Source organism: Microcaecilia unicolor, chromosome 11 (assembly GCF_901765095.1).
Source record: "Microcaecilia unicolor chromosome 11, aMicUni1.1, whole genome shotgun sequence".
Taxonomy (NCBI): Eukaryota; Metazoa; Chordata; class Amphibia; order Gymnophiona; family Siphonopidae; genus Microcaecilia; species Microcaecilia unicolor.
Window position 1 is genome coordinate 77080382 of NC_044041.1, and position 9622 is coordinate 77090003.

Consider the following 9622-nt stretch of genomic DNA (forward strand, 5'->3'; position numbering starts at 1 on the left):
ATTACCATCCTGGTAGACCAACAGTTTTTTTCAGTGATCTAGGACAAGCTCATAGGACCCAATGATGATGTGGAGGTTCATCCTGTGGTAGCAGGGCTTCTATTGGAGATGTACCCAGATTATGGAGAACCAGCAGGTCCTCAAAGTTCTCTGCGATGGCTATGCTCTGGAGTTTGCCAAGCCATTGCAGGCACCTTTCTAGAGTTTCCTTGCCAGTCCAATTGGAAATCAAGGACCATTGGGGAGACTCTATTATGGTTGCTGCACCTGCAGGTGGTGGTTCTGGTCCTGCAGGAAGAGTGCAGCACTGGGAGATATTCCATGGTTTCAAAGATGGTGGGCACATTCTGGCTGATTTCAGATCTCAAAGGATTCAATGGGGCCCTCAACGTTCCCAGGTTCTGCATCTCATTGGGGTGGTACGGAAAGGAGACTTTCTAACGTCTTAGATTTGACAGAAGCATACCTCAGCATTCCCATTTATTGAAGTCACCAGAAATTCCTTTTCTTCACGTTTATGCAACAAGGCAAACGATCTGCAAAGTCCAATATGGAAAAAGAAGCCAGCAGATCAATATAACATCAGAAAGATTTTATTGACGATACCGCATGTAAACAAATTGCCCGACACAGGCCGTGTTTCGCCCACCAAGGGCTGCGTCAGGGGCTAATTTGAAACCTGTGCCTCAATTGTTTTCCAAGGTGATGGTGGTGGTTGCAGCAGCTCTGCACAAGGAAGGAAACCTGGTCCACCCCTACCTGGACGATTAGCTGATTCAAGCAAAATCTCGTCAGGAAAGTGAACCAGTTACTGCATGGGTGGTACTGTTCCTGGAGTGATTGGACTGGATAGTCAACCCAGCCCAAAGCAATCTTCACCGTGCCCAAGTAATTGACTGTATGGGGGTTCGATTCACACACAATTGGGTTGTATTTTTGTGCCAGAGGTCAGGCTTCTGAAGCCAAAAGGCCAGTTCCATCTTCTCAGTATATGGACTCTGCCAGCTCAGGATTACCTCCAGGTCTTGGGATTGATGGAGGCAACTCTAGAGGTAGTCCAAGTGACTAGGGCTCATCTATGCCTCCTGCAGGAAGCTCTTCTTTCTCAGTGGTCCCCTCACTCTGCGGGAGGGCACACAAAAGCCTGGAGTGGTAGCTCCACTGACCCAGTTTGGAGTGGGGCATGCATGGAGCCTCCAGATTAGACAATGATGAGCATGGATGCCAGCCTCAAAGGATAGGGTGCCCATTGTCTGGGTCAGATAGCTCAGGCTCAGTGGTCGCAGGATGAGTCTCAGTAGTCAATCAACAGGCTAGAGACTAGGGCAGTTCACCTAGGTTTGGAATCCTTTCATGCCCTGGTCAAAGGAAGGGGAAGGGCAATGCAATGGCAGTAACTTATGTGAATCATCATGGGGGTACAAGGAGTCACCAGGTAGTGGCATAAGTGGTGAGCCTGATGTCCTGGGCAGAGATTCATTCATCAGTTCTGTCAGCAGCACAGATGGCTTGAATTGCAAATTTTCAGGATGAATTCCTCAGGAGGAACCTGTTTGATCCGGGAGAGTGAAGCCTAGGGTGGCAGACCTTTAACAACATAGTTGACCCATGAGACGCTGGTGACTGACTTGATCACATTGGCAAGCAAAACACAAGTTATCAGATTCTCCAGTTGCAGGAGAGAGGTGAAGTTGGAAGGGATTGATGCTGTGGTTCAACCCTGACCTTTCAGCAGCCTGCTCTATGTCTTCCTGCCATGGCTATTACTGGGTTGAGTGATTTCTGGTAGTGGTAGTGATGCTGGATTGGCCCATGAGGTCTTGGTATGAAGATTTAGTGTGCCTAGCTGTTGGAGCACCAATGAGACTCCCAGTGATGGACGACCTGTGGAACAAGGACGGGTGTGGATGCTGGATCTGTCTCCATATTCTCTTACAACCTGGCTCTTGAGAGGGTGCATTTGCAGAAGAGAGGATACTAAAGTACAGTAATTTCCATCATGTTGAGTTCCCGTAGAAAGTCCACTTCTATAGCCCACATTACAGTATAGTGTGATTTTGAGCATGGTGTTGGGATTAAGAAGTAACTCCCTTGACATCGTCAATAGGTGATGTTTTAGACTTTCAGCAAGATGATCTTGATAAAGACTGACGTTGGCATCCCTCAGAGCAGATAGCAGCCTTGGCATGCTTTAAGGGGCTGGTTCGGAGCAAGCTGTGGATGTGGTTAGTTTTTGAGAGCACTCAAGCTTATTAGCCCTCCCCTCCCATTGGTCTTAGTGCTTTGTCCTTGAAACAGTGAACAGTGAAGGATGTCATCTTGAAGATGGAGTTTCTGGTTGCTATTGCTTCATCTGGAAGGATCTCAGAGTTACAGGCCTTGTTGTGCAATGAACACTTTCCAGTTTTATCGAAGGAGAAGGTAGTGATGTGGCCTGTCCCATCCTTTCTTTCTAAGGTGAAGTTGGTCTTTCACATCAATTAGAGCATTGTTTGCCAGTTTGGAGCAAAGAAAAAGGGATTAGTGAAGAGCAACAGTTGCATCAGTTGGATATCAGGAGGACACTGTGGGAGTACCTCTGAGGAACAGAGGACTGTTGGTGCTCGGATCATTGGGTCATTTTTTTGGAGGACAGAAGCACAGAGAGGCAGCTTCTATAGCAACATTAGCCCAATGGAATAAGGGGGCCATAACTTCATAGTAACTTAGTAACATAGTAAAAACCTGAACGGTCCATCCAGTCTGCCCAAGTCACACTCATTATGAATAAACCAACAATGAATGTGATAATAAATACATAATCATTGTCTTTCTTTGGCATTTCTGGGACAGAGACCATAGAAGGCCACCCAGCACATTCTTTAGGTTCCAGCTACTGGAGTTGCCATCAAAGCCCACTCCAGTCTGTCCGAATCCATCTTGTCATTTGCAGGACACAGATCGTCATGTTCCAATTTCTGGAGTTTCTGTTGAAGCCCTCTCCAGACCATCCTAAACCGGATTGCAATATATGGAACACAGACCATACAGGTCTGCCTGGCACCGGTCTTAGTTCTTTAAAGCTGGAGTCACCATCTAAGCACCACTCAACACATCAAACACACATGCAGCCATTTAAGTTTTGTTTTTTTATACTATTAATTTTCTAATTAGAGATCATCCCACCCATTTTTGAAATCCATCACCATTTTTGTCTTCACCACCTCGCTTAGGAGGGCAGTTGTTACGTCTGTGGCCGTGACCACCCTCAGACTTACCCTGTTTCTGGGAGTCAGTGGCTGTGCTGGCTTCTGCTTGTCTCTGTGTCTGTCTTAGTTTCTCTCTGGCTCTGTGTGCTGATTGCCCTACTGAACCTCACCTGTGTGGGCTATGCCTTTTCCAAGATGGCTGCCACCGACTCCTCTATGCCAGTATCCAAGATGGCTCCCGCTGGGCTGACTTCTCTGTGTGTCAAGCCTCTGTTTGGATGCAAGGTGATTGCTGCAGCTGTGCCTCTGGTGTGGAAGGGCTTTATTAATCACTTAGAGACTACAGCCCTGGCCTTTGCATTTCATCTAGGGCCCTGGTGTATAGAGTGCTCTGTACACTGTTTCAGTGTTTGCTCTGTGTGAGTTTCTATGTTTGACTAGATAGCTTAGGCACCGTGTGGCTTGTTAGCCTGTGTATAGCTTTGCTAGTTCTCTGTGTTTGTTCCTAGTGTTAGACTAGCCAGCTTAGGCACCGTGTGGCTTGTTAGCCTGTGTATAGCTTTGCTAGTTCTCTGTGTTTGTTCCTAGGGTTGGACTGGCCAGCTTAGGCACCGTGTGGCTTGTTAGCCTGTGTATAGCTTTGCTAGTTCTCTGTGTTTGTTCCTAGTGTTAGACTAGCCAGCTTAGGCACCGTGTGGCTTGTTAGCCTGTGTATAGCTTTGCTAGTTCTCTGTGTTTGTTTCCAGTGTATGACTTGTTAGCTTGGGCACAGCTTTGTTGTTAGCTGGTGTATAGCTTTACTAGTCCTTGTGTCTAACCTGCCGACTGCCAGAACCCGGACATTCCCTGCCTGGCTGCCTTGCCTTCGCCGAGGTGCCAGGGGGCACTCCTGGATCTTCATTCCTGCTGTTCCTGCTTGCAAGTTCCAGTTCCGGGTTTTCCTGTAAGTCCTACCGGCTGCCAGAACCTGAGGGCTCAACCCTCGGGGAAAGGTGGTCAAGCGTAGGTGAAGCCTAGGTCCAGTGTGTTCCAGTCCAGCGGGTTTCACTCCTGTATGTTCCAGTCCTGTGGGGCCCTCCAGTGTGTTCCAGTCCAGCGGGCTCCACTCCAGTGCGCACCCGTCCGGTGCGTTCCAGTTCCGTGTATTCCGGTGTAGAACTCCAGTCCAGGGTTCCGGTCCAGTTTTGTCTCATCTCTACCTTGGAGGTGATCTTGCCTGCCGCTGCCGCTCCACGGTAGTGGCCCATGGGCTCACGAACCCAGTGCTCCCGGGGAAGAAGCCTGACAGTATGCCAAGGTCCTCGAGCACGCGACAGCAGTCCAGGCATCAGCCACCTTTTCCATTAAAAAGAATTTCCTGACATTACTCCTTTGTCTACCACCCCACAACCTCAATTCATGTCCTCTGCTTTTACTGTTTTCCCTTCTCTGGAAAAGATTTGTTTCTATATTAATACCTTTCAAGTATTTAAACATCTGTATCATATCTCCCCTGTCCCTCCTCTCCTTTAGGGTATGCATTTTCAGGTCTTCCAGTGTCTCTCATAGGACTTTTGGCACAAACCCCATACCATTTTTGTCGCCTTCCTCTGAACCGCTTCAAGTCTTTTTACATCCTTAGCAAGATATGGCCTCCAAAACTGAACACAATATTCCAAGTGGGCCTCAACAATGACTTGTACAGAGGCATCAGCACCTCTGTTCTTCTGCTGGTTATGCCTCTCTCTATTCAGCCTACCATCCTTCTGGCTACAGCCACCAACTTGTCAAACTGTCAGTTTCAGATTCTTGGACACTATCACTCCAAGCTCCCTCCCCCTGTCTGTGAATATCAGCCTCTCACATCCTAGCACATACAGCGCCCTTGGATTTCTACTCCCCAAGTGCATCACTCTGCACTTCTTTGCATTGAATTTTAACTGCCAAGCATTAGACCATTCTTCTAACTTCAGTTTATATTCTCAAAGGATACCTAGTGCTGATGACTCGCAAGTGCATTCTACTAAGGGGACAAGCGGCATCTTGGGTGGAAAGCTTTCTGATTCTCCTGTTCTATATTTGTAAAGTGGCCATCTGGTTGCCTTTCCATTCTTTTGTAAAACACTACCGTCTAGATTTGCAGACAAAGCAGGATGTGGTCTTTGGCGCATGGTGCTGTCGATGGGCTTCATCATATCCCTCCCTCAATGGTGACTGTTTTGGTATTTTCCAAGCATCTGGACTGGACTAGAAGGATGCTATGGAAGGAGAAATGAGGTCTTACCTCCTAATTTTCTTACCTTTAGTTCCTCTAGACTGGTCCAGGAGGTCCATCTTTATTCAGCTGTTTTTTTATTAGTGAAGACTTGGTCAAGTTGTTAGCGGGGTCAGTGTTGCATGCAGGAATTCTTTCAAAAGTGGTTTTTAGTTGTTTTATAATTGCTTCTTCTTGCTCTGTTGCCAAGGATGGATAAAAAACATGTTGCTTATGGTAATGAAATATTACAAGGGAGAGAAAGTTGGGGTCATCAATTGGTAAGAAATACCTGATTCGACTGAAACTGCACAGGACAATTGTAGGGCAGTCAGAACTTCTAAGTCTCCATTTGCTGGTAAGAATGCATAATTCAAGCTTCTGGACCAGTCTGAATGGACTAAACGAAAGAAAATTGGCAGCTAAGATTTAATTTCTCCATCTGCTAAGGTTGAGGAGGAGTCAGTGACATCGTCCCTGGCCCTATTGGGAGGAGAGACAGTAGCCGAGAGTGTCCATATGCAGTGGGGCCCCACTCAGAAATATGGAAGGACTATCCCCCCCCCCCCAAGAGGTAATCTGAGGTGTGAGGAACCCAACCCAGGTCCCTCTCCCAGTAAACCCCCTCATCTCATAGCACTGCTTGTTTTGCAGATCAGCACCAGACCCATAGAAGAAGCAGCTCCAACCAGATAATGCAGTTCTGGACCTGCAATCCCTCACTGAGCCCTATGGTGCTCTGTTCTTTGCTCCACGTTTTATGATAATAAGCTCCACGCTGAATAATTTGGTTGGAGTTGCTGCTGTGGGGCTGGCACCACTTTCCAAGACAAGCAGTGTTGTAGTGGCAGGCTTGTATGGATGCATGACAATAGCACTATGAAAATATGATGGTAGAGGAAGTTGTCTGTGTTGTCTACTTGTTCCAGATGGAGGAAGAATCCATAGCACCCCACCTAGGCCATAGAGGAGTTAGAGGATCCTGGCTTCAAAATAAATTGGTCAGCTTATATTTGGGGCAGTACACTGGGTGACAAACTAGGAGTGGATGAGCCTGTCCTGACGTGGATTCATCTGCCAGTGATTTAGTCTTAAGAGGATATAAAAAGAAATAAAACAAGACAAAAAAAAATAAGATGGTATCTTTTTTTTCTCCATCATCTAGCCACACAGCTGAAGTTACTCTCTGGTGACGTGACTGACCCTGCCCTTCCAAAGCACAGAAAAATCAAAACAAGCTCTTTGCCCATGTCCCTGCCTTCCCACCACTGATAGGCACTATATATACTGCACACTCAAGTCAGCCCTCCCCCCTTAGTTTTATTTTTTTCTGCAGTTGCGACAAGTCCCGCATTGCCTTAAATAGTCTCAGTCCAGCATTATGTCACTGTAAATGCTTCTAACAGCATATATCTAACCTGCTACCATGAAGAGGTGTTATCACACTACTAATTTCTCTGCAGCTTGGCAGCCTGACTCACTGGCTTTTTTTTTTTCATTGTTGCAATAACATCTGTACCTGCTGTCTCCTATCCAAACAATTTGTGCACAAGGTAACATCGAGGCCAGTGCTAAGAAGAGAATCAGACAGTCTGTGCCTGCTCTCTCCCATGCTGAGCGCTAGGAGATCAGGATCCAGACAATTTGTGCACAAGGCAACATCGATACATTACTAATGTCAATGCCAATTTACATCAATGGTAAGTTCTAGCCTAATGGTAAGAGCAACTGCCTCTGAACCTGATATTGTGGATTTAAGTCCTGCTATCAACTCCTTGACACAAGAACAAATTCTCAGTATATCTGAGAAGACTTTGGTACTGAGGTTACACTTTGAGTTCTAAGTACATTCAGTGTCCTGCCATCTCTCGACACCAATACGCATGACTCCACCTCAGATGTGCATAGATGTCAGGGGCCAGTCATCGGAGTTGACAAGGAGCTCTCGGTGCCGACGCCCAAAATTCGGAGTCGATGGGGAGCTCTCAATGCCGATGCCCAAGTATGGTGCCGAAGTCAACAGGGAGCTCTTGATGCCGAAGCCCAAGTTTCCGACGCTCAGGTTCAGGTAAATTGCCACATTCAATGCTGCTGCCTACGATGCTGAGACTCGAGCTCAGGCTCCAGTTTACAGTGGTGCCTAAAGTATGTTTTACCTCACTCTCCCATGCAATACCATTGGGAGGTTCTAAACTGGCTTTTAATGATGGTACCACTTCATTGAGGCATTACTGTCTTCATAGCTGCCAACCCTGTGATTGAGTACACCCAATATTGAGCAAATGCCCTTACTTTGTCCAAAGTAGGGTGGTCTGTTATGGGTTAAGCACCCCCACTTCTAAAACACTGACAGCTTTCAGGGTCACTGGGGAAGGCTCCTTCTTTTTCCTTCTGAGCAAGATCCTTACTTCCAATAGTCATAAGGACGACCTGTGACTTCCTTTGGAAAGTTTTTCCTATGTTATTTCTCTTTAGGTTTCTCAAGAGCATGACATTTGTTTCTGAGTGCTATTGTGACCCCTAAACATTTTACTTTTTCTGGTAGATTTCCTTCCTATATCTCAGATTTCTTCTTGATCTAAAATACACCCTCACAAACCTCCCACAATGAATTTCCTTACTGGAAAGGAACAAATGGAACATCAAGCAGATCCCTTTTATTCTAACATTTTTACCATACAGGATCTGGTTGTTTCCACTTCCTAAGCCTCTCAGGATAATCAACCTGCAGTACTGAAGTATCTAAATCTTAATAGTTAATCTCTAGCACTGCCAACGGATGGTGTACTATAAGATTGTTTTTTAATTCAATATGGTCAAAACCTGCCAAAATTACTCTGACTTACTGCAGCCTAGAGGGCAGGAGTGGCCTAGTGGTTAGAGCACTGGTCTTGACATCTACAGCTGCCTGATTCAAATCCCTCTGCTGCTCTTTCTGATTTTGGCCAAGTCACTTAACCCTTCATTCCCCTGGGTACAAGTTTAGATTGTGAGATACCCAGTGTATCTCATCTTGAGCTACTCCTGAAAAAGGTATGAGCAAAATCCAAATAAATTGCATTTGTCTGTTGGATGAGGTATGGTATACAACATTCATGTGCTACAGCTCCGGTGATGAGATCAATGATAAGGATGCATAAATTGATTAAAGATGATTCAGATTACTTATATACTGAACACCTCCAATCTATCCACTAGATGAGTAAACATATCCATTGGATCATAATGTCCATGAATTCATTGAAGAATTACCAGAAGCATCTAAACCTTCTTCCTTTTGGTTTACTACAATTTTGAACGTTGTTCAAACCTTTTGATTAACTATTGCAGTATGGTTCAAGCAGTCTCTCTGGTGGTATTAATCAACCATCTATCCTACCTTGAACCATCTGCATTGTATCCATATCCATCTACAACAGTTTGAAAACTGCTTTCTATAATAGGGGATTTTTTTTCTCGAGTTAAATCACAAACGCCATCAGTTTTTTTGTAATTTCTATTAAGGTAAGTACATCTTATAGATGTGTAAGTGTTAAAAAAAATAGGAATACTGCATTTTAATAGAATATGATTTCCTCTTTGTTGTTGGTGTTTTCTTATCAATGTAAACTGTTTGAATTCTATTGCTGGAATAAACGCAGTATAGAAAACTCTGATTGTATGGTATAGTATACTATATTTTGTCATACCAAAGAGGAAACGAGAGTTTTCTGTGCATTTTTCAATCTCAGAAAACTCAACATAAAAATTTTGAAGGCTCACACTACCAACCATCCTTCCATTTTTGCAATGCAGTCTAGGTTTCATACTTCTGATTTATAGGATATATCTCCCAATTTTTCAATTCATCGAATATTGAAACACTTATTTTCCTTTATATTGGATACAATTCACTGTTACTGATGGTAATTCCATTCAATCTAACTTCACCACTATGAGTATTCATAGTATGCGTGCTCACAGCAGTGCCCCTTCCCTATCAGAGTGAACTAGTAGCATTCTTGTATTTAGATGTTTGGTTAATTCTACACCAAATATCAGGGGATGTATTTCATGCATGGCAGATTATTGAAAACTAACATTTAATTCACTGTAGTAGTTGGAGCGTACAGCTCTCATCATCACTTTGTTACTTATGGAGCAAATATCATTCTTAACAACGCAGATTATCATTTTGCTTGTGCTTCATATTTAAACTGTC